Source organism: Rhinoraja longicauda, chromosome 35 (assembly GCF_053455715.1).
Source record: "Rhinoraja longicauda isolate Sanriku21f chromosome 35, sRhiLon1.1, whole genome shotgun sequence".
In the NCBI taxonomy this organism is placed as follows: Eukaryota; Metazoa; Chordata; class Chondrichthyes; order Rajiformes; family Arhynchobatidae; genus Rhinoraja; species Rhinoraja longicauda.
In genome coordinates, this window is record NC_135987.1 from 5,638,936 (window position 1) to 5,666,559 (window position 27,624).

A 27,624-nucleotide genomic window follows, 5' to 3' on the forward strand; every position below is an offset into this window, starting at 1 on the left:
GAATACACTGCCTGAAAGAGGTAGTGGAGTCTGGAACTCTGAAAAATGTAAGTAGTATCTAGATGAGTTCTGAATCCCATTGCATGGAAAGCTGCAGATCAAATGCTGATAAATGGGATTAGCACAAATGGGTACTTGACGTCACATGGACATGACGGTGTTTCTGTTCTGTGGGACTGTTATTTTGAATCAGCTTACTGCAAATTAGACCATCAAAATCTTTTCAAAACATCTTTTTACATGGTGACAAATAAGACATGTAGACTTTTCTCCCCATGAAGTCTTCATAGAAAACCTCTTGTATATTATAAAAATGAGTTGTTCAATTTGTGTTGATCTTCCTTTTTCTATTTCAGTACCTGGTATTTGAGCTTTAGTTCTGTGTGTATTTCCATCTTCCTCACCTGTTGTAGAAGAGTAAGTGGTTGCATGGTTGGAGATTGAGAAAACTTGGAACTCCAACCTTTTGCTCTGGTTAGTTCTACTGTGCAGAAATGTGTTCCATGGTACAGGAAAGAAACCTAAGGCTTTACTTAACAATTGGTCCACTCCACTGAACAACAGAACACACTAGTTTTGCAAATGTCTTTATAAAAATTTTCAATCTGAGTTTTCAACACGGGTGTCATCTGTCCTCCAACCTTGTCAAAATGGGCATTATTCATTTTGAAAACCAGGTGGTGACTGTACAACCATGAGTGTATCTCAGCTCTGTTCTTACCAATTTTGCTTTCAACTCGCATGCCCACTTTTTAAATGAGTTTCCTCAACAGTGAACTGATTGATTATCAAGAACAATTTTGACCTCAACTGCAGGTCCAGCACACACTTAAACTTATAACTCAGCACAGATCGGTAGTTGAGCCTGGAACCAACTTGTATAGCTAACTTGGTGTTGCACATGTTATTCATTTGCCTATTCAATCATAGGTGCTCAAAAGAAGTAGTTCAATCAACCAGCAGAAATTTCAGCAGTTGTATTTGAATCAGTGTTTGGCCACTTTCCCCATCAGCTTAGAGAAGCATAATGAGTGGAAAAATAAGCAGGGAAAGAATTTACAAATGACGCATTATGTGAGCGAAGGAATGTATTTGGCTACACCAGTTAATAATGAAACTAAAGTATACTTTGCAAAATAAATTGTTTCCATTCAAAAAGTTGATTGTCATGTTAAAAACCTAATTACAACTGCTATTTGTATCATTAAATAATGTGCTCAGAATTTTGATAAACAAATTAATTTATTTGACAATTGAATTTTTATTAGCAGGGTGCCTGCTGATTTTATTTAGGTGATTGGAGAGCTGCCAACCAATTTAAGAATTTTCATTTAAATGAAAAGGTCACACCCATGCAAAATGTGACCGTAACAATCATGATCATTCAAGTCAGTGTGTGTGTGCTGATTTTCTCCTCACAACAATTTGCCTCTGATCATATTTAATGACTATTAACCTTCAGGGTGATTTCAAATATGAATCCTCTGATCTTAGATTTTGCATTCTTTAGGTATCACAAAATGCTGGAATAACTCAGCAGGTCAGGCAGCATCTGGGAAAGAGGGAATGGGTAATGTTTTGGGTCGAGACCCTTCTTCAGACTTTTGCATTCTTTAGGTCTTAACAATGAAAGTTGAGATTTAAACCTTTTGCTTTGTATGTGTGCCATTTGCTGTCATAAAACTGTAAGAACAAAGTTCTCAACATTAATATAAACTCCTTGTCAATGAGGACTCAAAATTTCATTGTTCAGGTGCAAGAGCGACTGTGCGGTTGTTCAGTATAAATTTAGCGTAGTGAGTAAAATTCTAAAGTTAAAGCTCAGCAAATTCCAAGTCCAACTCGTAAAATAATTTGCCTCGAAATTTACAAAGGCCTATCTAAGAAACTGGAAGTCTGCATCTGCATTGGAAACAACTGATGTCAAGTCATTCGGGCTCCAGGATTTCCTAGTATTGCTACAGAGGAGTGTGGGTCAGTTTTAAGATAGCTTTCACTGCAAAATTGCAAAGAAGCATTTAGAAGTACTTAAAATAAGTAGGGAAATATTGAAAAAGAGATTGTGTGAAGGTTAAAAAAAAATCATTTATGGTATGTGCAATTTACTTGAGATATTAAATATTATTGCTGTTTAATTGAGCCTATTGGACTGCATTTATTCAGTTTACTAAAATATGTTTCATTGGTGAGAGCAATGCATTAGAAAAAAAATACATGGCTGTTTGATAAATGTGTATTATTCAGGAGATGTTTCCGAATTTAGTGCAATCGTGTCTTTAAAATTCAATGATAATTAGCAATCTTTATAATATCTAGTTAATATATCAAGTGTGTTTTTTTATTTTCATGCTACACCATTTGCAAAAGGAGGGAAAAGAGATTCTTCCCATAATTTTTAATCTAACATCCTTAATCTAACAGCAAATTTAATCTTAATTAAATTGAATATGGTTTCTCAGAGATACATTGCCAATTAGTTAAAGGCACTGTTAATTATAATCTTTACAAAAATTATTCATTCTATAATTTGACAACGGTGTGCTCGCTGTCCAAATACATGCCTAGGAATACATCTCCAGTGTCCATATCTGGTATTTTCTAGTAGTTGAAAAGGTCAATATGAAATTGAGAATTCTTCAGTACAAACTGAATCTAATCAGCCTATTTTTCAACAATTAAGCAAAGGAAAAAAATCAAAGCATCTAAGAAAAAACTTCAGGACGTGGAGATATTTATCTATTATCCTTGTCTAACTATTAATGTTGATTCTAATTTTCCTATTGTTTCTGAAAAGATGTTCCATGTACATTCATTTTATCCAGCATTTCTTTTTTTAATCTGAATCCCCATTGACTGGAAATATTGCCCTTTTTTTAATATTCTGATCAATCTTTCAATAAGAAATGGAAGCAAAAGTGTGTCATGGTCCTTTGAGCATGTTTGCCCATTAAGTGACAAGTTTCAAGAGAGAGTTAGATTTAGCTCTTAGGGCTAAAGGAATCAGGGATATGGAGAAAAAGCAGGAACGGGGTACTGATTTTGGATGATCAGCCACTCTGGCTTGAGGGGCCGAATGGCCTACTGCACCTATTTTCTATGAGCCATCTCCATTTTCCTGCCCAATCACTACATTCACTCAGTCTCCCCCAATCTTTCAGTCTAAGTCTTGAGTGGCAAGTCTTTCAAACTTGTGTTCTAATAGAAGACCTCCATAACCAAAGTCAACTTCAATTAAATAAAGGGGACTCCTCTATAGTACCCTTCTGATCACTTGTACTCTTTTGTGCTCTGTGTCTAAAGACAACTAAACTGGCATTTCATTGTCGTAGCCATTTATTTGTGTCAGTTTAACTTAATTTATTTGCATCTTTAATCATTTCTGCTTTTATTCTTTGACTATTCTTGTGCCAAATGGCCAACTTTTCTGTGGTGCAGATTTTTATGATTTTGTGATTTTGTTTTTGATATTAGACTAAGATTTTAGAAGACCTCAATTTCAATTCAATAATATTTCTACAAATTCGAAGAGCTGCATTTCTGTTAATCTTGAGAGGAATGTTGTACACATCACATCTTAACCTTGCTTCAATGTTATCTAGTGTTGGTCTTCTGACAGCTACCAATTTTTCCCCCCCTTTTTTTAAATCCCATTGAAATTCAAAGAAATGACTTAAAAGTACAGTGTGCAGGGGGGTGTGTACAGGGGTGATGCGTATGTATAACGGTTGTTTGGAAGCCATAATGTATATAGTTCAATTGCTGTCAGTTGCTGTCCAGCAATTGCCAAAACTGATACAGCCTTCGATATTGCGTGCATTATTTGCTGAACTAGGCAATCATGATGATACAAAGTTTTAAGGATAAGTTTGCAATAATTGTTATTGACACTTGCATAAAAGAGATAAATTGACACGAAGCCTTCCCAGTTCAGCAACATCACTTTCTTATGTTTACAGCATTTACAGCGCATTGGGAATTTATAATTGTCGTGTGCATTTGTAGTGTAATTGTAATGTACAATTAAATTTACATTTGACTGGGAAAAGGGTCAGTTTAAATCTTTAGTTCATTCCAAGAGATGCAGAGAAAATCTTTCGAAATAAAAGCAGAAAATGCTAGAAATGCCCTGTGGATCAGGCAACTCCATTAACCACACTCATTTGGAATGGCAGAACAGTGCTACAATTGTCCTTAACATTTCTCATTGCACCTGAAAAAGCAAATGGGTTGTTTCACCGTGACCCCCCCCCCCCCCCCCTTGTAACTGTGCCTGAAATACACACAAATGGGAGTGCAATGAAATTGAGATAAAACTTTACAGAATTATTAGATCAACTGGTGACATTGTTTATGAGCATGCCTGAAAGACCATTTCAGGTTGCATTAAGAGGAATATTTCATTTTTAACTCTTCATGAATATGTCTTAGCCAGTCATCAGCAACTCCAGATTTAATTGTAGAAATCGTTAAGCAACTTTGACAGGAGCATTTGGAAAAACAAAGCGTGGATCTTTGCAAATACAGTGTTTCCTGCTTGCTGTCAGTACCCTTAGCCCTTGAGCCAGTTTAAAAAATGTATGTCTGGATAAACTTATGGATGTGGATGCAGTCTACATTCTACATATTTCCCTCTCAAATAACAGCAGTTATACATTGATCTGGAAGCAATGTATATTTGAGAGGGAAATAAGTAGAAATATAAATGTCTCATTTATTTTGTTTACAACTATTCATTTTTACTGTATTGTGTACTTGGTATGTAGCATTACAGAGAATGGAATTAAAATTGGACATCAGTATTGATAAGTAATTTAAACACCTTAACAATATGTATGAATGTATTCTAGTAATTAATGAAAAGTAAGTATTTTGTTTGTAGCGTATTTCATCAGATTGTTTTCAGTGCATAGGAGTGATCCTTCTGACTTTATCAGTAGCTTCAACTCCTGTCTTCCTGCCTGATCCTCTTAACTCTTTATTCCGTTATATTCCAAATTCTACCCATAGACTAAATACTTAATAAATCAGCATCCACAGCTCTCCATATTAGACAATTCCAAAGATATATACTCATCTGATGAAGTTCCCCCATTTTCGTCTCAAATGGGTGTCACTCTAGCTTGACTGAACTTGCTGGATCTAAATTCTTGCACCACGTAAAGTATCCTCACAACATCCACGCTCTCAGGTCCTCCTAAAGTCTTGTATATTTCAGTACCTTTCAATCCTTCAAGTCTCTGAAAGCATAAACTCGTTGCTTGATATCATTTCATGGGATAATCTCTCCCTATTTCAAATCACTCAATTGAACCTCCTCTGCACTCTCTCTATCTTACATTAAATACGAATATCAAACCAATACTCAAGTATTGCCTACAGTTTAAGTCATTATTTCAGAATAGGGAGTTTCATATTAAGGTGTTGTGGATAAATCTCTTATCAGGATTGTGAATCTTTAATTCTATATTCTGGAGACCTGTGAAGGCTGAATCATTGAATGTATTCAAGGCTGAGATAAACAGGCATTTGTTCGATCAGAGAGGACAGTTGTGCTGAGATGAAGGTTACATTGGCTATGACATTATTGAATAGCAAAGCAGGGCTCAGGTTATCACAAGGCTACTACCTTCCTATTTCTTCAGTCCTTATAAAACTGCACTCCAGATGTAATCTCATCAAAGCCAAGCACAAGATCCCTACTTTAATATCCCATCTCTCTTGCAATAAAGGCTGGGATTGCATTTGTTTTCTTATTTACTTGCCTGCTAACAGTTTGTAATATTTCTACAAGTACACTGAGACCTTGCTGAATGAATATCATCATTCGTTAGTCTCAAACCATTTAAATTAAATTTAGCTTTTTTATATACGTGCTATCAAAATAGGCAAGGTTAAATTTTCCTTCATTATATTCCTTTTGCCGCCTCTTTTCCGAGTTATTTCATCTGTCTTTATCTTTCTGGAATCTTGTTTTTGTCTTCCTTGCAACTTTTGTCCCTTCAACAAAATTATAAATGGAAATTGTAAATAGTTGAGGCTCCAGTGCTAGTCCTTGTGGCATTCCACCAAGATGTTCTTTAAAGTAAGCATCAGTCTTTCTTCACCTGCATATGCCATGTATGGTGACTGATCAGGTTATAAAACTCTTGTAAAATTTGACAATATTTTTAGTTTTATAAAATTGAATATTATAACATTTTTTGTTGTGCAAGTATCACTGTTTTATGACCTGCTTAATGGCTTTGACATTCTGGGTGCATATTGGTTTACAAATCTATTTTTTGCTGTAACGATACACAAATTGATGCCCAAGCTCTTCACTGTAGTAAAATACCTGGAATGTATTTAGCCCAGACATCTAAATTTACAAAATTTCACTTAATGCAACATTTTCCTGGAGCGCGTCCCCTTCATAAATTGAAGATTATGAAGTTTCCAAATGTACATTGCGTTTCTCAATGTACTAAAATATAATATATAGTGTGCAAGAAAATAACTGCAGATGCTGGTACAAATTGAAGGTATTTATTCACAAAATGCTGAAGTAACTCAGCAGGTCAGGCAGCATCTCAGGAGAGAAGGAATGGGTGACATTTCGGGTCGAGACCCTTCAGTCTGATCTTACAGCTGATCCAGCCCTGAGGTTACATGCACACTATATATTCACAAAATGCTGGAGTAACTCAGCAGGTCAGGCAGCATCTCAGGAGAGAAGGAATGGGTGACATTTCGGGTCGAGACCCTTCAGTCTGAAGAAGGGTCTCGACCCGAAACGTCACCCATTCCTTCTCTCCTGAGATGCTGCCTGACCTGCTGAGTTACTCCAGCATTTTGTGAATATATAGTGTGCATGTAACCTCAGGGCTGGATCAGCTGTAAGATCATAACTAAACAATTTTTGTAAAATTATGAATTCTCCTGACTTGAAATGCTAGGATGACCAGATTTGTGTTGTGTTACGTCAATGTGGAGCTACTTTAATATTGTTGATCCAAGAAAATTGCTCATAGATGAAGGCTTATAGTCTCCAAGAACTGCTTTTTAATTTTAAATCCCATTTTTAGGAACATACGAGTATTTAAAAAAAAAACAAAATGTTAGGCTAAACGCTACTGCAGCTGGTCTGATCCATACACAATTCCACTTTCATGAATGGTCCATGTAACCCCCGATTATGTCCAGCAATCTATCTTCATAATTCAGCATCCATTGCTCTGTGGGTTAGAAAATTAATGATTTGTCGTCAGCTCAATTGTAGGTGCCATCCCACTTTTCCTGAGGCTGTATGTACACTCAATTTTGTGACAATCCCCACCAGATTACACATTCTCAAAGCATTCACACATCAAACATTTTGAATCTTGATGAGATCACTTACTTGTAGGCCCATTTGTTCCTCATATAGACATCTCCCAGTGATCAATCCAGTCAACCTTAACTGCTCCTTTTCCAAGACCAGTGTTTCCTTCCTTAAATAAGGGCACCTGAACTGAACGCAAAACGCCAGATATAATTTCACAAAATCCCTGCAATTTTAGCAAAACTTGCCTATTTTTATACTCCATACCCATTCTGATAAAGCCCATCATTTCATCAGTCTTCCTAATTATTTGCTGTCATAGAGCATAGATTCATGGAAATAGACCCTTGAGCCAACTTCCCCTTACCAACCAATATGCCTCATCTACACTAGTCCAAGATAGACTATCGATTGACATCTGTTATAAACCTACTGACTCCCACAGTTATCTAGACTACACTTCTTCCCACTCTGCTTCCTGTAAAGACTATCCCCCTACTCCCAATTCCTCCACCTGCATCGCATCTGCGCCCAAGATGAGGTGTTCCACACCAGGACATCTGAGATGTCCTCATTCTTTAGGGAACGGGGGGTTCCCCTCTTCCATCGTAGACAAGGCCCTCACTAGGGTCTCCTCGATATCCTGTAGCTCTGCTCTTGCTCCCACTACCCCCCAGTCGCAACAAGGACAGCGCTCCCCCTAGTCCTCACCTTTCACCCCCGTCGCATACAGAACATAATCCTCCGACATTTTTACCACCTCCAACGGGATCCCACCACTAGCCACATCTTCCCGTTTCCACCCCTTTCCGCTTTCTGCAGAGACCGTTCCCTCCGCAACCTCTTGGTTAACTCGGCCCTTGCAACCCAAATCACCCTCTCCCCAGGTATTTTCCCCTTCAACCGCAGGAGATACACCTGTCCCTATACCTCCCCCCTTGACTCCGTCCAAGGACCCCAACAGTCTTTAGGTGAGGCAGAGGTTCACTTGCACCTCCTCCAACCTCATCTACTGTATCCGCTGTTCCAGGTGTGGATTCGGCGAGACCAAGCACAGGCACCTCCGCTCGGTACGCTTAAATCTACCTGATTTCCCATTTGCTAAACACTTCAACTCCCCCTCCTATTCCCACACTGACCATTCTGTCCTGGGCCTCCTCCATTGTCAGAGTGAGGCCCGGTGCAAATTGGAGGAATAACACCTCGTGTTTCGCTTGGGCAGCTTACACTCCAGTGGTATGAATATTGACTTCTCTAACTTCAAGTAACCCTTGCTCTAAATCCCTCCCCCCTTCCCAGTTCTCTGACCAGTCTGACGTCCTCGATTGCATTTCATCTCTGTTGCTTTGTTGTTACATTCTCCTAGCTAACAATGATCTATACATTTTCCTTGATCTCCAACCTCTTTGTCTCGTTTTCACACGGTACACTTCCTCATCACTGTACCCCCCTCTCCCCTTACTCAGTTTGAAGAAGGGTCTCGACCCGATTTGTTGCCCATTCCTTCTATCCAGAGATGCTGCCTGTCCTGCTGGGTTACTCCAGCATTTTTTCATATTTATTTTTCATATTTCAGATACAGCGCGGAAACAGGCCTTTTCGGCCCACCAAGTCCGCACCGCCCAGCGATCCCCGCACATTAACACTATCCTACACACACTAGGGACAATTTTTTTACATTTACCCAGTCAATTAACCTACATACCTGTACGTCTTTGGAGTGTGGGAGGAAACCGAAGATCTCGGAGAAAACCCACGCAGGTCACGGGGAGAACGTACAAACTCCTTACAGTACAGCACCCGTAGTCAGGATCGAACCTGAGTCTCCGGCACTGCATTCGCTGTAAGGCAGCAACTCTACCGCTGCGCCACCGTGATTTAAACCAGCATCTGCAGTTCCTTCCTATACATAGAAGTTGGGAGGTTTTGTTACAGTTGTACAAGACATTGGTGAGACCATATTTGGAGTATTGTGTTCAATTTTGGTCACCCTGTTTGTTATATGAAAGATGTTGTTAAGCTGGAAAGGATGCAGAGAAGATTTAGCGGATGTTGCCAGGATTCTGGGGCCTGAACAATGGGGAGATCTTGAGCAGGCTAGGCTTGGAGTGTCGGAAAATGAAAGATGATCTTGGAGAAGTATCATGAGGAGATTAGGCAGGGTAAATGCACAGAGTCTTTTACCCAGAGTAGGGGAATGAAGAACCAGAGGACATAGGTTAAGGAGAGGGAAGGAAAATGTAATAGAAACCCGAGGGGCATTTTTGTCACACAAAGGTTGGTGGGTGTATGGAACAAGTTGCCAATGGAGGTAGTTGAGGCAGATACTATCACAACATTTGAAAGACATTTGGACAGATACATGGATAGGATAAGTTAAGAAGGGCATGGACCATGCGCAAGCTGGTTCCTTTGCTGGCAAAAAAACCCTACTCCAATCAACTTGAGCAAGTTCCTGTCTAATGCCATCAAAGTTAAACTTGCCCCGTTCAAAATTTTAACTCGTAGGCCTGCCTTTATCCGTAACAATCTGAAAGCTAGGAGATTAGTGATTGCTGGTCCCAAAATGTTCACCCATCAACATTTCAGTCACTTGTCCTTCCCAATTTCCTAAGCGTAGATACAGCTTTGCCCTCTCCCATGTAGAACCTCTTCACATTGTCTGAAGACACTTTCCTGAACACATTTCACAAATTCCACCCTGTCCAACCCCTTGGATTATGACAGTCGTAACCTATATTGGGAAAGTTAAAATCCCTCACTGTGACTACTTTATTAGCCTTCCAAGCCTGCAATCTCTTGGCATATTTGCTCCTCCGATTCCCACTGACTATTTGTGGGCCTATGGTACACTCCTTACAAGGTGATCATCCCCTTTTTATTTCTTAGCTCCACGCATACAGACTGACTGGGCAAGCCATCAGTAATAATCCTTTCATGCTAACCCATGTTTCTTGTTAGACACTACCAAAATATAATTATCCCACATTATTTAGACAATAGACAATAGACAATAGGTGCAGGAGTAGGCCATTCAGCCCTTCGAGCCAGCACCGCCATTCAATGCGATCATGGCTGATCACTCTCAATCAGTACCCCGTTCCTGCCTTCTCCCCATACCCCCTCACTCCGCTATCCTTAAGCGCTCTATCTAGCTCTCTCTTGAAAGCATCCAACGAACTGGCCTCCACTGCCTTCTGAGGCAGAGAATTCCACACCTTCACCACCCTCTGACTGAAAAAGTTCTTCCTCATCTCTGTTCTAAATGGCCTACCCCTTATTCTCAAACTGTGGCCCCTTGTTCTGGACTCCCCCAACATTGGGAACATGTTATCTGCCTCTAATGTGTCCAATCCCCTAATTATCTTATATGTTTCAATAAGATCCCCCCTCATACTTCTAAATTCCAGTGTATACAAGCCCAATCGCTCCAGCCTTTCAACATACGACAGTCCCGCCATTCCGGGAATTAACCTAGTGAACCTACGCTGCACGCCCTCCATAGCAAGAATATCCTTCCTCAAATTTGGAGACCAAAACTGCACACAGTACTCCAGGTGCGGTCTCACCAGGGCCCGGTACAACTGTAGAAGGACCTCTTTGCTCCTATACTCAACTCCTCTTGTTACGAAGGCCAACATTCCATTGGCTTTCTTCACTGCCTGCTGTACCTGCATGCTTCCTTTCATTGACTGATGCACTAGGACACCCAGATCTCGTTGAACTCCCCCTCCTCCTAACTTGACACCATTCAGATAATAATCTGCCTTTCTATTCTTACTTCCAAAGTGAATAACCTCACACTTATCTACATTAAACTGCATCTGCCATGTATCCGCCCACTCACACAACCTGTCCAAGTCACCCTGCAGCCTTATTGCATCTTCCTCACAATTCACACTACCCCCCAACTTAGTATCATCTGCAAATTTGCTAATGGTACTTTTAATCCCTTCGTCTAAGTCATTAATGTATATCGTAAATAGCTGGGGTCCCAGCACCGAACCTTGCGGTACCCCACTGGTCACTGCCTGCCATTCCGAAAGGGACCCATTTATCCCCACTCTTTGCTTTCTGTCTGTCAACCAATTTTCTATCCATGTCAGTACCCTACCCCCAATTCCATGTGCCCTAATTTTGCCCACTAATCTCCTATGTGGGACCTTGTCGAAGGCTTTCTGAAAGTCGAGGTACACCACATCCACTGACTCTCCCTTGTCAATTTTCCTAGTTACATCCTCAAAAAATTCCAGTAGATTTGTCAAGCATGATTTCCCCTTCGTAAATCCATGCTGACTCGGAATGATCCCGTTACTGCTATCCAAATGCTCACCAATTTCGTCTTTTATAATTGACTCCAGCATCTTCCCCACCACTGATGTCAGACTAACTGGTCTATAATTACCCGTTTTCTCTCTCCCTCCTTTCTTAAAAAGTGGGATAACATTTGCTATCCTCCAATCCACAGGAACTGATCCTGAATCTATAGAACATTGAAAAATGATCTCCAATGCTTCCACTATTTCTAGAGCCACCTCCTTAAGTACTCTGGGATGCAGACCATCAGGCCCTGGGGATTTATCAGCCTTCAGTCCCATCAGTCTACCCAAAACCATTTCCTGCCTAATGTGGATTTCCTTCAGTTCCTCCATCACCCTAGGTTCTCCGGCCCCTGGAACATTTGGGAGATTGTGTGTATCTTCCTCAGTGAAGACAGATCCAAAGTAACTTTAACTCGTCTGCCATTTCTTTGTTCCCCATAATAAATTCCCCTGCTTCTGTCTTCAAGGGACCCACATTTGCCTTGACTGTTTTTTTCCTCTTCACGTACCTAAAAAAACTTTTGCTATCCTCCTTTATATTATTGGCTAGTTTACCCTCGTACCTCATCTTTTCTCCCCGTATTGCCTTTTTAGTTAACTTTTGTTGCTCTTTAAAAGAGTCCCAATTCTCTGTCTTCCCACTCTTCTTTGCTATGTTATACTTCCTCTCCTTAATTTTTATGCTGTCCCTGACTTCCCTTGTCAGCCACAGGTGTCTCTTACTCCCCTTAGAGTCTTTCCACCTCTTTGGAATAAATTGATCCTGCAACCTCTGCATTATTCCCAGGAATACCTGCCATTGCTGTTCTACCGTCTTCCCTGCTAGGGCCTCCTTCCAATCAATTTTGGCCAGCTCCTGCCTCATACCTCTGTAATCCCCTTTGCTATACTGTAATACCGACACTTCCGATTTTCCCTTCTGCCTTTCCATTTGCAGAGTAAAACTTATCATGTTGTGATCACTGCCTCCTAATGGCTCTTTTACCTCTAGTCCCCTTATCAGATCAGGATCATTACACAACACTAAATCCAGAATTGCCTTCTCCCTGGTAGGCTCCAGTACAAGCTGTTCTAAGAATCCATCTCGAAGGCACTCTACAAACTCTCTTTCCTGGGGTCCATTTCCAACCTGATTTTCCCAGTCTACCTGCATGTTGAAATCTCCCATAACCACCGTAGCATTACATTTTTGACACGCCAATTTTATCTCCTGATTCAACTTGCACCCTACGTCGAGGCTACTGTTTGGGGGCCTATAGATAACTCCCATTAGGGTCTTTTTACCCTTACAATTTCTCATTTCTATCCATACTGATTCAACATCTCCTGATTCTATGTCACCCCTTGCAAGGGAATGAATATCATTCCTTACCATCAGAGCAACCCCACCCCCTCTGCCCACCTGTCTTTTCTATACGTTGTGTACCCCTGAATATTCAGTTCCCAGCCCTGGTCCTCTTGTAGCCATGTCTCAGTGATCCCTACAACATCATACTTGCCCATGACTAACTGAGCCTCATGCTCATCCACTTTATTTTTTATACTACGCGCATTTAAGTACAACACTTTAACTTCTGTATTTACCTCCCCTCTCACATCGTTCAAAATTGGCCCTGCCCTTAATTTTTTTTCCCCTCTAGAACTTCTGTTCCCATTCTTCCGATAGTCTTTTGCAATATCTCCTGTATTCCCTTTTACCTCATCTTCATATTCACAATTTGTTAACCCCTCCCCCCCACTACTTAGTTTAAAGCCACAGGTGTCACACTAGCAAACCTGCCTGCCAGAATGTTTGTCCCCCTGCTGTTAAGATGCAACCCGTCCCTTTTGTACAAGTCACCCCTAGCCCAGAAGAGATCCCAGTGGTCCAGAAATCTAAATCCCTGCTCTCTGCACCAGTCCCTCAGCCACAAATTCATACCCTCTATCTCTCTGTTCCTGGCCTCACCAGCACGAGGTACCGGTAGCAGTCCAGAGATAACCACCTTCGACGTCCTACTTCTCAGTGTTTTTCCCAACTCTCTAAACTCCCGCTGTAGCACCTCCTTCCTCTTCCGCCCGACGTCATTCGTGCCCACGTGCACAACGACTTCAGGTTGATCGCCTTCCCTCACCAGGATTTTCTGAAGCCGGTCCGTGATGTGTTGAACCCTGGCACCAGGGAGGCAACAGACCATCCTCAAGTCCCTCCTGCTGCCACAGAATCTTCTGTCCGTCCCTCGGACTATGGAGTCACCGACCACTACGGCTCTTCCAGACTTCGGTCTCCCCTGTCGAGTATCCTTGCCAACAGGTCCGCCACTCGGACTGGAAACGTCTTCTGCCCCGACAGTTCCCAAGAGGGTATACCTATTTGTAATAGGCACAGCCACTGGGGTCTCCTGTAGTCCACGTCCACTCCCCCCTGAAACAGTCTCCCACCTTCGCTCGACCTGGACCCTTGGCGTGACAGCCTCACAATAGGTCCTGTCGAGGAAACTCTCGCATTCCCGGATGGCCCTGAGGTCATTCAACTGCCTCTCCAACTCCACCACACGTCCCTTCAGGAGCTGCACCTGGACACAGTTCTTGCAGGTGTAGCTCCCAGAAGCTCCAGCGACGTCCCTGTCTTCCCACATCCTGCAGGAAACACACTGCACCAACTTTTCCGCCATCACCTTGTGCCTATAACCAGCTCTGGCTTAAACAATTGTATCCTCCTCGCCAAAGACTCGCACTTCCCTCACTGGGCTGCACCCTTTTGCAGGTATTGATTAAATCACCAATTAAATTGCCTGATTGTCCAATTTACCTGACTTCTCACTTAAACTAGCACTTACTTTACTGCTCAGCCAACGGGCGTCCTTGCTCTGCTCCCGGACTTTTCAAATTGACTACTAGCTTCCTTTTGGCGCTCTTTTTAAACTGCCTGTTCAACTGTAATTAGCACTTACTTTACTGCTCAGCCAACGGGCGTCCTTGCTCTGCTCCCGGACTATTTAAATAACATTTTTTCTGTCCTTGACAATATTGGTAACCTCACATTTCTTATCTTACATTTTTGGTTCATCAACTAGTCTACATCTTTTTGCAGGGTCTAAATCTAAATCTAAAGTCACTGCTAAATTTATATCAGAGGCAGTCGTCCCATCATCTACGATGTAAGTATATATAATGTAAATGCATGAGACTCCAACAGTGATCTCCAAAGTACCTCATCAGGTACAGCTTATCAAATTAAAAATGATTATTTTTATTCCCACCGTTTGTCTCCTCTATTGACATATTCTCTATTTATGTAAAAGGTTAATATCAAAAATCCTGCTTCCTCAGGCTGGCATCTTGGGCCAATTCCACTAGAAATTATCCTGTTTCTATCCTTGGGTGCAATATGCAACTGAAATAGCATTTCAACAACTGGGCCTTATATTTTAGTTGTCATCAACGTTTTGAGTGCTCAGTTATCCCTGTTGTGGTGTTGGGGATCCCAGATACTCTGGAGCTACCAAAAACGCAGGGCGGGTACTCTAATGAAGTGCCTGCTCCTGCTGTGCCTTGGTCAGACATGTGAAGATGATGCTTTACCCAGCTAAACACAACAGCTTATTTTTACATAATGATGTTAATGTAGTCTCTGGTATCACTGTCAAATTTCCTATTCAAAACACACCTGCATCGGCATTTTTTTAAAAAGGAACTATTGTGCTGCCTCATTTTGCAGCAGTGTAAAATAGTACAGGGCTTCACTGTTTTCTGCTCTCACTTAATGCTGTTAATAACGATGACTAAAGTTAGAAACCTGCCGCTGTTAGGATTCGGGGCATGAGTGCCGTCTGGACATTAAATGCACTTCAGTTTAAACTTGTTTTGGAAAATAATTTGTTGAGAACTTTCTAAGTATTTCACTGCACACATCTTTTATGAAATAAATAGAATGCTCTTTTCTCCGTTGAAGTTCAGCAGCTAAATAGTTAACTAATCAAGATTCAAAGCTGGTCTGAATTCTATCTTGTTGCTGTTGTCAAGACTTGTTGACGGTAAACCAAGTGCAATAAAGTGCCACGTTTTGGTTATGTAATTGTCTGCCCTGCTATGACTATATTTTTAATACGGCATTGTCAGTGTGCAGTTTTGAGTGTGCAGAACAACGGTAAAGGAATGGAGGTATTTAAGCAGCGAAGATCTGAGCCGAGATTGCTTGCTGGGAGATGCCAATATTCTTATGCTAATCAAGGCCCGAATGTGTGGCGGAGCAGCCGAGCAAACAATAGTGCTGGAGCCACAAAGTCTGTGCTGCAGTCTAGCAGTGCTTAAAAGGCATGTCAGCTTGGGCGCCTAGGGCAGCTTTAGAGGAGGGGCCTGCGGAAAAGGAGAATTTATCCTCGACTCCTTCAGCCTTCAGTGTAATGGGAGGTGGCAAATAGCCAACTGTCTGTAAGGCTTGCTGCACACGATGAAAGAGGGAAAGGGGGGTGGGTGGATGGAAAGGAGATGCAGTCTAGGCATGCTTTCATTAGAAGGCCATTTGTTTAAAAAGTCTCCGATTACAGCTTTAAAAACATTGGTTTGGCCGCCAGACATCTTTCTTGGTATGTGTTTTTACTTAACCAAAAGAGTGGTGTTGTGAAAGTTGGTCCCTTTACGTTATATACTCTTATTGCAGTTATTGTTACTCTTTGGAATCAGAATAATTCTGGTAGTTTAATGGGGGAAAAAAGGGAATGAATGTGTTAGCTATACAAATGGGTTTTCAAATCATTGATACCAAGGAATAGTGGTTTGTTTTTCAGACTACGTATTTCTGCATTTTAATAGAAACCAATTGTGTTTAATTGAGCTGCCATCCTTTAAAGGTGTTTCTTTTATTTGAGAACAAATCCGCTCAATTAAATTTACTTTCAATGTGAAGGGTTATTTTTGCCCCTGGTTTTAAGATAATATTTCTCTTCCAGATCAAGCTCTGTATCCCCAGTGATCTGCATTTTACGTCAAAAGCCATTGACTTGCTGTTTTGTCCTTGATAATTTACCTAGGACTGGATGCTGAGGAAAGTTTCATCTCCATGACCATTAAATTACTTTTTGTTAAATTGTACAGTAATGCACTCCTCCTGGGAACCTTTAACTTGCCTTAATATAAACTGAAATCCTGGCCAAGAGGTTGCCACCAGGACAAACAGAGAGAATGGTAAATCAATACAAGTTATAACAGTGCAGCACAAGAACAGGAACTTTGGCCCATAATGTCTTTCCTGAATATGATGCCAAGACTAACCCTTATCTGCCTGTACGTAATCCATATCCCCCCATTCCCTGTATATCCATATGCCCATCCAAAAGTCAATTAAATACCTCTATGATATCAGCAACAGGCATTCACCACACCCTGTATATATAAAGAAATAATTGCCCCCCCTTCAAACTTTGCCCTCTTACCTCGAAGCAATGCCCTCAAGTATTTGATTTTTCCATCCTGGGAAAAAGGTTCTGACTGTCTACCCTATCTATGCCTCTCATAACTTCTACTATCAGGTCTCCTCTGGCATTCCTGAGAAAACAATCCAAGCTTGTCCAACCTCTGCTTGCAGCTAAGATCTACTAATCCAGGCATCATTTTGGTAAATCTCTTCTGCACCCTCTCCAAAGTCTCCACATCCTTCCTGTAATAGGGTGACCAGAATTGTACACAATATACAAAAGTGGCCTCAGGAAAATCTTTTGGAGTTGCATCATGACCTTTGACTCCTGCTGTCCAATGCCCTGACCAATGAAGGCAATGGCAATAATTAGCATCCTAACCTAGGTTTTCCTATTGGTACAGAACTGATTGTAATGTAAGAGAGATGCCATTTCTGGTGACCTATATTTCCTGCGGGCAAATTGGTGGTGGCCTAGATTGTCCAGAAGACTGGCACAAATGTAGGCCATAACCAATCGTACAGGCATTGCACCCATCTGGTAGACGTGCACAGTGCCAGAGATTGCCCTCCGTTTGTGATGAAATTCAGCCTTTGTCACAGTCGCCTAACATCCACTTGATTGAAATTAACCTCCTGCTTGTTTTGTAAATCTATTTTGGCATCCCTGATAGCCTTGTCGAGATCATACTTGGCCACCTCGTTCAATGCAGATTGCCCTCCTTGAAAGCCTTTGATCTCGATTTTAGCAGAGTGTGAGTCTCCCTGCTCATCCAAGGATTCACCTCAGGCTCAACCCTAATTGATGTGTGGTGGAATGCAGTTGTGTACACATTTCATGATGAAACCGATGGCAACTGAGGCATCAGGCTGGATGAAGTGGCCTTGATCATGTTCCATCCAGTCCTTTGACTCAAAGCAGTTCTGAAGTAAACCTTCAGCCTCCTCAGACTTCTGCTGCATTATTCTTTTCGCCACTGTCTCGCGCTTCAGATCCTGTCTGTAAAACTAGCTGGAGCAGCACCGATGGGTGATCAGACCAGATAAAATGAGGGTGAGGGATGGAGTAATAGGTGTACTAGTTGGTGGTGTCGCAGTGGTCACACGTGTTAACGAAGGAGAGATGCTAATGGCATTTAGTGAGTACCTTCCTGAAATTAGCTTGATTGACGTCACTGACGATGATGAACAGGGCATCACGTTTTACTGCCTCAAGAGTTAATGACTGTGCTTAATTTGCCCAGTGCCACTTTAGCATTACCTTTGGGCGATATGCAAACAGCCAACAAGATGGTAGAGGGGAATTCCTTTGGTAGATGAAAGCAAGGCCATGAACAGGTATTCCAGGTCAGGGAAGCAAATTGAGTTAAGACTGTCACAGCAGTATACCATGATGCATTGACAAAAAATGGGCTACCTTTGTCCCTTTCCCCTTGCCTGAGGATTCTGTAAAATGCATACGATAAATGGAGAGACTTTGATAAACCTATGTCAGGTATGAGCCATGTTTCAGTGAAACAAACACAGCACTCCCTGATTTCCCCTTGAAATAGCAGACTTGCTCGATTCTCTTCAAGCTTGTTATTGCTTTATTATTGTCACATGTACGGAGATCCAATGAAAAACTTTGCGTCCTAACCAGACAAATCATGGCATAAGAATATAATTGAAGCATACACAAATACAATGTAGTGCAAAAAGAGAAAAGGAACAGAGTGCAAAATGTAGTTTTACAGCAACTGGAATAGTGCAGTTAAAATAAGTGCAAGAGACACACTGAAGTACATTGGGAGATCGGGACTACATCCTCAGCATATGAGAAGTCAGTTCAATAGTCTGATAAGGGAGGAAGCTGTTCCTGAATATCTGGTGTGGTACGTGCTTTCAAACTTGTGCATCTTCTGCACGACAGGAGAGGGGAGAAAAGATAGAATGACTAGTCCTTGGGCTGCATTGTGAGGTGCCGATGGAGTCGGGGGGGGGGGTTATAGACAGGAGGGAGTTTGGATTGCATGATGGACAGTTTTTTGATAAACCAAGTTGTGGTGCATTCTGATGGGATGCTTATGTGATTCAGCATTAGAAGTATATTGGGGAAGGGTTGGACCAGAATCCCCAATGTTTCAGCTGCACCTGACCCCCCCAGATGAAAGAAAGGGAACAAGTAAAAAGGACGTGTGTTGCATCTGCTGTGATTGTTTGTGCTTACAGCTCTGCCTGTACTGTCAGATCCCGTAAAGGTCGGTAGTTCAGAGAGTTCCTTTGAAATAGTGATGATTGTCAGGAGATTTTCATTGCTGGAACTAATTACTTTCTTAGCGCTGTTATGGATGGATAGTAAGGAGAAACAATCATAAAAAAGAGATTTAATTGTTTTCAGAGGAGCTTCATGTGAAATGTCACCAATCTCCAGCGCCATTGTACAAAGATTGTATGGGAATGAATTAGGTGTTACATTAAAGGGTCTTGAATGGTAGGTTTGTGAAAGGAAGGGTGGGCCTAATCAGGAACTAAAAAGGAGATCATTCTATATTAGTAGAGGACATCCCAAACTATTTAGCACTTATTTGCCTATAAAGGTAGAGAAATTAGGATAAAATAAAAAGGAGATTCCACGTATTTTGACACTATTCCAAACAGAAAAGACATCTAGTCTGCATGAGGGAAGTTGGGAGGAAAATGACAACGTTTTGGCCACAATCATCTTATTGCCTTAGATATGGGAGCCATGCCCAAGAGCGCCAGAGGATGGCAAATTTGAAAACTACTTTTCGAAGAAGGGAATTATAAATTGATAAATTTGTTTATTCTTTGAAATTAGGAGTTAATTAAGGTTGTGAGTAGCTACTTAAAAAAGGTTTTTGATAGTGAGAAATATTAGACGTCAGTGAAATTGAAGCGTGTAAGAAGGAACTGCAGATGCTGGTTTAGACCGAAGATAGACACAAAAAGCTGGAGTAACTCAGCGGGACAGGCAGCATCTCTGGAGAGAAGGAATGGGTGACGTTTCGGGTTGCGACCCTTCTTCAGGCTGGTTAAGGATAAGGGAAACGAGAGATATAGGTGGCGATGTGAAGAGATAAAGAACAATGAACGAAAGATGCAAAAAAGTAACGATGTGAAAGGAAACAGGCCATTGTTAGCTGTTTGTAGGGTGAAAATGAGAAGCTAGTGCGACTTGGGTGGGGGTGGGATAGAGAGATAGAGAGGGGATGCCGGGGCTACCTGAAGTGAGAGAAATCAATATTCATACCACTGGGCTGTAAACAGCAGTAGTTTTAAGATTGTCCAATGTCAGTGCTGGATTGCTGTCCGGACAACTGCTCAATTTGCTACAATCTGGATGGGGCAATTTAGAAGATTTTGTTTATCAAAAAAAAATCAGATCTGGAGGATAACAGACTATTGAAAAACATACGGGAAAGGGCAATATGATTCATGGGATGATGGTGGAGAGATAACATGACACTGTTGACTGGAAAAAGCTCCAAATGCTGGACATTTGAAATAAAAACAGAAAATGCCCGAGGCATGCATCGGGTCAGGTGAGAGAAGCAGAATCAACATTTTGAGTCAATGATCCTTTATCTGAACTGAATAACTGACAAAGGAACCTTGTTTTGAGTTAAGCAGGAGCAAAAAACATCTGTGATGTCAAGATACCATAAATTTAAATACAGTTAAGATAGAAAAGTAAAGGAACAAATTAAAGATGAACAGATGTCTTTCTAGAGAAGAAAAAGTCAGACTACCCATTATTGAGATCGAAGGGTCCAACATACACAAAGATGGAAAATGAGATACTCTTCCTTGAGCTTATGTTTGGCTTTGTTGGAACAGTATAAGATGTGAATTTAAGAATAGGTGGAGAATCAAAGTGTCAGGCATCTGGAAGCTTGGGATCAACCCTGTGTGCTGAACAAGGTATTCCTCAACAATGCTATCCAAACTGTGTTTAGTTTCTCTGATCATGACTTCATTATGAGCCCCAAATTCTCTGAACTATATTGGAAGAACTGCAAGTGAATGACTGTTTCACAAGGAAAAACTATTTGATTCCCTGGATGCAGGAAAGGGAATAGGTAAAAGGACAAGTGTTGCATCTGGTGTGGTTGCATGGGATACTGTTAGAAGGGGAGGGGATGATGGCGATGATAGGGATAACCAGGGAGTTGTCCTCTTGGAATGTGGAGGGGAAGATATGTCTGGTGAGGAATCATCTTGAAGGATGCATTTAACTATGGAGAATGATCAGTTGAATATGGAGGCGGGGGGGGGGGGGGGGGTGGAGAAAGAGAGGAGAGGAGGAGAAAAGGACCAGGGAAATTATATTTTGGTTGTGGCTGAGAGAATATAGAAAGAGAGTATGGTAATACAGGGACTGCAAATTAAACTTCCATTAATAAAATGGCAGATGCAAATGGTTGAAGAAAAGCCTAAAACGTGGAAAGATTTAATGGGTGAAGATGAAGAGACTGTGGAAGTTTGTGTACTTACAATACACAAATATTCTATCTGGATATAGGCACAAAAAGCTGGTGTAACTCAGCGGGTCATACAGCATCTCTGGAGAAAAGGAATAGGTGACGTTTAATCATTCCTTCTACCTGAGAACGGACCTTTTACTCAATGTTCAATTTCTTCAACACTTTTTCTGCGTACTTAATGTCTCTGCTACTTTCCAGTTCTAACAAACGGTCATAGTTCTAAAGTGTTAACTCTTTTCCTCTTCTCACAAGTGCCAGTAAGTATTACTAACAGTTATATGATGGTACTTCTGAGGTGCTTGCTTAGATAATTAGATAAGATCCATCTTCAGAACCTGAAGTTCTGTTTGTGAGTTGAGACCAACAATGCCTGTATGTTTTTTATCTGTTGTGATCACAAACAGCATGTGCACTTGCTCTGATTTTAATCACAAAGTACCATGCGACTAATCCTGCAGTTCTAATATTAATATATGAGGACTCTTCTGTGTTTATTATGTGGAAATAGCTAGAAATGTCAATATCAATCCAGGGCATCCTGCTCAAGTAGTCCTTGGTATTGGTTTTCCTCCTGACCTCGTAAAGTAGCCACTCAAACATTACTGAGGTGTGCAGTGAATGTCAGCAACCATTTTGCAAAAATTAGCTTCGTTTTTCCTACTGCCCTTTCTTGTCATGTGCTGCTGTTTGGTTCTACAAACCAAAGAAAGGTTCTGTTGTAAATAGAGTGAAAATAGCCGAAATATTAAAAAGGGATGAGAACAAAGCACTGATCTTATGATGTAAAAGACACAAATACTTGAAGTTCAATGAAAAGTAGGAATTTTAAAAAAAGTGATGAAAGCAGCAGGAAAGAAGAAAAACATAACAATGTTTCTTAAACATAAGTGGAGAAAATATAACATTAATGATAAAGGATAATAATTGGCCTATATACTAATGCACAAACCATAAAAATAAATAAAGCAAGGGTATTCCAAGAATGTAGTGCACTGATTTGGAAGAAATGCAAGTGAATTACGTCTTCACCTGGAATAAATGTTTGGGTCACTGCATGCTGCAAAAGAGAAGAGGTAACACAGCAGGTGTTGCATCTCCTGTAGCAGCATGGGAAGCTGCCCTGTGGGCCGGTGGCACAGCGGTAGAGTTACTGCCTTACAGCATGAGAGACTCATTTTGATCCCGACTACTAGTGCTGTCAGGGTGGAGTTTGCATGTTCTCCCTGTAACTGCGTGGGTTTTCTCTGGGTGCCTCAGTTTTCTCCAACATTCCAAAGACGTGCGGTTTTGTTGGTTAATTGCCCCCGAGTACGTAGGATGCGAAAGTGGGATAACATAGAACTAGTATATGGTCATAGATCAGTATCGTTGGACTGCGTTGATGTGGTGGACCGAAGGGCTTGATTCCACAATGTATTGTCCAAACTAAATGAGTGGTGATTGGTAGAGATAGAACAGTGAAGCAGGATGTTATGGAGGGAATGGTCACTTTGGACTGCTAAGAAGAAAGGGAGCGGGAAAGATGTGTCTAGTGGTGATATTTATCAGAAATTACAGGCGATAATCTGAAAATTTCAAAACTGGTGAGTGGAACAAAGGCAACCATTACTTACAATGGGGAGATACAAGGTGGTTTAAGAGAACATGTCCAATAAGTAGACTGAAATTTTGATCCTTGTCAACGTTTATGGAGGGAAAGGCATGATGAGGGAAAGAGGAAGACATGTTGGAAGCACTGTTATTGTCATCACAATAAATAGGATGGAGGTAACAAAAATGAAATGTAGATCCACAGGAACGTTGCAATGGGAAATGTTGAACTATGTGAGCATGTAGATTGTCTTTGCACTTCTCTGAAGAGAAGACTTGTGTAATAAAACAAACTCCTTTAATAATTCATGTGAGATGTTAGTTAAAGACCAAAATGGAGTTCTTGAATGGGACAAGTGTTGCATCTGGTGTGGTTGCATGGGACAACTGTGAGAAGACGAGAGGCAAAATCTGTGGTGATGTTAAGAAAACGCACTGGCACATACGCACAATGGTTTCATTGGACTTCACCGTTTATGAAGAGTTTAAAGTACCAAAACTATGCAAATCTATAAATAAAGGAACTTAATTAATATACCGTAAGGAAATTACTTTACTCCCGAGTAATTTAGAGAGCAGTAAATCTCCCAGATATGATGATTTATATTCTGGGGTTTTAAAGTAAGTGTGGAGATTGTAGGTCGTTCTTTTCACAACATTCCAAGACACTGATTCAACTTTGTCCTTGCATTGTAATTGTAAATGTATCTCTATTTGTTGGGGGTGAATACGGAAACCTAGTTGATTGTATGTATGTAGCAGGGAAGCTGCTGGAATCTGTCATTTGCAACATGATAACAAAGCACTTGGACAAACATGATCTGAGAACCAACATTGATTTAACTATGTTAAGTTTTTCATGTTAAACTTAGTTTAATTTTTGTTTTGTGTGCGGAAAGGAATGTCAACGGATTCTGGAAGGCATTTACAAGGAAATGTTAACAGAAAAGGATTATGTCTACTCTACCCTACGAGTTTTCCCTTTTTAAGTATGTACTTAATTACTTAAAATTTGGTGTGAATCTGCTCCTGTCTTTACAAACACTGCACTTTAAATCATCAAAACTCACAGAATAAAAATATTTCCACCCCAGTTCTATTACCACATTTTATATTTTGTTCTCTCATTACCAATTCTCTCATCAGGAACTATTTCCATTAGCTCTGACAAAGCCCCTCATAATTTTGAACACATTAGGTTTTCTACTTCTTTCAAACATTAAAGTCATAAGGTCATAAGTGATAAGAGTGGAATTAGGCCATTTGGCCCATCAAGTCTACTCCGCCATTCAATCATGGCTGATCTATCTCTCCCTCCTAACCCCATTCTCGTGCCATCTCCCCATAACCTCTGACACCCGTACTAATCACGAATCTATCTTTCTCTGCCTTAAAAATATCCACTGACTTGGCCTCCACAGCTTTCGGCGACAAAGAATTCCACAGATTCACCATCCTCTGACTAAAGCCATTTTTCCTCATCTCCTTCCTAAAATAATGTCCTTTAATTTGGAGGCTGTGACTTCGAGTCCTAGACACTCCCACTAGTGGAAACATCCTCTCCACATCCACTCTACCCAAGCCTTTCACTATTCTGTATGTTTCAATGAGGTCTCCCCTCATTCTTCTAAACTCCAGCGAGTACAGGCCCAGTGCCGACAAATGATCATCATAAGTTGACCTATTCATTCCTAGGGATTTAAATGCCATTGTCCATAATGTAGATCAAGTCAAGTCAAGTCAAATTTATTTGTCACATACACATACACGATGTGCAGTGAAATGAAAGTGGCAATGCCTGCGGATTGTGCAAAAAAATAATTACAGTTACAGCATATAAATTAAAGTTAATACAGAGAAGACAAAATTTAGTCCCTGGAGTTATAAAAGTTAACAGTCCTGATGGCCTGTGGGAAGAAACTCCGTCTCATCCTCTCCGTTTGCACAGCGTGACAGCGGAGGCGCTTGCCTGACCATAGCAGCTGGAACAGTCCGTTGCTGGGGTGGCAGGGGTCCCTCATAATCTTGCTTGCTCTTGATCTACACCTCCTGATGTATAAGTCTTGCAGAGGGGCCAGTGTAGTTCCCATGGTGCGTTCAGCCGAACGCACTACTCTCTGTTGGGCCTTCCTGTCCTGGGAAGAGCTGTTCCCAAACCAGACTGTGATGTTGCCGGACAGGATGCTCTCTACAGCCCCAGAGTAGAAACATTGAAGGATCCTCAGAGATGCAAGGAACGGCAGGTACTGGTGTACAGAAAAAGACACTAACTGCTGGAGTAACTCAACAGGTCAGGGACAATCTCTGGAGAAAAAGGATAGGCAACGTTTTGGGTCGTGATCATTTATGGTAATGTGATGGTTGTCATTGCAATAGTGAGCTGGAAAATGATCAGAGATGTTGCCTGGCCCGCTGAGTTACTCCAGCATTTTATGTTTAGCTTCAAGTAAGGAGAGGGCTTTGTTAATCCCGCTGGATCAAACAAATAGGGCAGGGCAGTGCAGTGGCTGATATATGGCAGCTTATGGGGCTGCCTGAATGGAATGGATAAATGTTAGAATGCAGTCTTCTAAATCCCTAAACCCCAAAACCTTTGGGAAACCTGCATAAAGTTTGTTTAACCTGATGGTCTTTGCTGAAGGAAAAACATCCAAATCCCTTTCCATGAGTAGAAACCATGCGGTCTGTTTATTGCTGTCGTGTGCAGAAAGTTCTGAAATATGGCATTGATTAGCTGCCACTGCTTGATAAGATGCTGAGTCAAAGTCTTCTTGGCGTCAACAGACAGAGTGCTACAGCCCTAGATGTGTAGCCATGCTTCTCGCTGTAATAAGTGAGCATCACCTGAGCATAACCCACTCTGACAATGGAGGAGGCCCAGGACAGAAAGGTCAGATTGGGATTGGGAGGGGGAGTTAAAGTGTTGAGCAACCGGGAGATCAGGTAGGTTAAGGCGGACTGAGGGGAAGTGTTCAGCGAAACGATCGCCGAGCCTGCGCTTGGTCTCGCCGATGTACAGGAGTTGACACTTGGAACAGCAGATAAATTAGATGAGGTTGGAGAAGGTGCAGGTGAACCTGTGCCTCACCTAGAAAGACTTTTGGGGTCCTTTGATGTAGTCGAGGGGGGAGGAAAAGGGACAGGTGTTGCATCTCCTGTGATTGCAGGGGAAAGTACCTGGGGAAGGAGTGGTTTGGGTGGGAAGGGATGAGTTGACCAGGGAGCTGTGGAGGGAACGGTCTCTGCAGAAAGGGGTAATGGGTCTTTTGACCCACTGAGTCTGCGCCGACCAGCAATCCCCTACCTACACTGGCACTATCCTACACACTAGGGACATTTTACAATTTTACCAAGCCAATTAACCTACAGACCTGTATGTCTTGAGTGTGGGAGGAAACCGGAACACCCGGAAAAAACCCACACGATCACGGGGAGAACATACAGACAGGCCCCATAGTCAGGACCGAACCCAGGTTTCTGGCGCTGTGAAGCAGCAGCTCTACCTCTGTGCCACCTGCGTCTTCCCTAGAGATTTTCTGGAGGCTGGATCTTTAGGGGTAGAGTTAACGGACGTGGAAACATTTTATAAAGACCAAGGAACTGAGGGTCTGGGGAACTGGCACAGAAGAGGAGATGAGGCCTAGGGCAGATCAGCCACGATCATATTAAATAGGGAGGTAGGCGTGAGGGGCCAGGTAACCACCTCCTGCTCCTATTGTCTTATGTTCTTATGCACATTTTATTAAAGAAGCACTGTCCCTTGCTTATAACTTAAATTACTAATTGACAAATGTGCAGATTTAATATTTTGACAATATAGTTTCTTTACTAGATTGAAATACTTGTATTTCTCTTGAATGTTAGCTCTCAAATTGTTCGGTAGCTGTTTAACTTGGGTGCAGCAATTATGCTTGTTAAATAGTGGTAGAATTACAAGCAGGTCTCCACAGCGAATCCTGGATAGAAACATGTATTTTCGAGGGTAGCAACTCTGCAGAACCTTTTATGAATTACAAATTCAATTGAAAACGTAAGTTAAACATTACATGCACTTTGCTGAACCATATGTTCCTGTAATTGCATTGTATTGTATTACAATTCGGAGCAGGAAGGGGAGAGAGTAATTGTGGCACAAATGTCTGCTTGCACGCAGAGACAAAAAAAGTCAATAGATTGACCCAAGCTTGGAATCTGGTGTGCCCTGCTGCCAGATAGTGGTGTGATTGGTTCATAGTGCTGTGTGTGTTAACTTCTTGGAAATGGTCCAACACCCTGCAGTCTCAAGTGGCTGACATGGGAATCTGTCACTGCCTTCATTTGAGGCACTGACTTTGTTCTCCCCTCCTAAGACTATTGTTGTCAGTTCTTTGCAGTAAGGAGCTTTTCATAATCCGAGAGTCATGGATGTGTGAAAAGCAGGCCACAGGTTATGGGTTGTTTCTCCTTGTGAAAATAAGATGTGACATGAGCCTCCCCTCTCTCTCACTAATTTGTCTGCCCCATGAATGGCGTTCAGAACAACAATTAAAA

The 27,624-nt window shown here is 41.5% G+C and overlaps 1 protein-coding gene across 4 annotated transcripts in view; it reads left to right on the plus strand.

Annotated features, from left to right (window-relative positions):
• The window catches only part of LOC144610043 (bone morphogenetic protein receptor type-1A-like), a 185,540-nt gene that overhangs the window by 90,312 nt on the left and 67,604 nt on the right, over positions 1-27,624 (plus strand). Inside the window, exon 1 of one of the 4 annotated variants that reach the window (XM_078428519.1) lies at positions 16,120-16,190. The exons of the other annotated variants lie outside the window; for them this stretch is intronic. The gene's annotated coding sequence lies outside the window, so the exon portion shown is untranslated. Of the gene's footprint in view, positions 1-16,119; positions 16,191-27,624 lie in introns of those variants that run through there. 4 annotated transcript variants of the gene reach the window in all.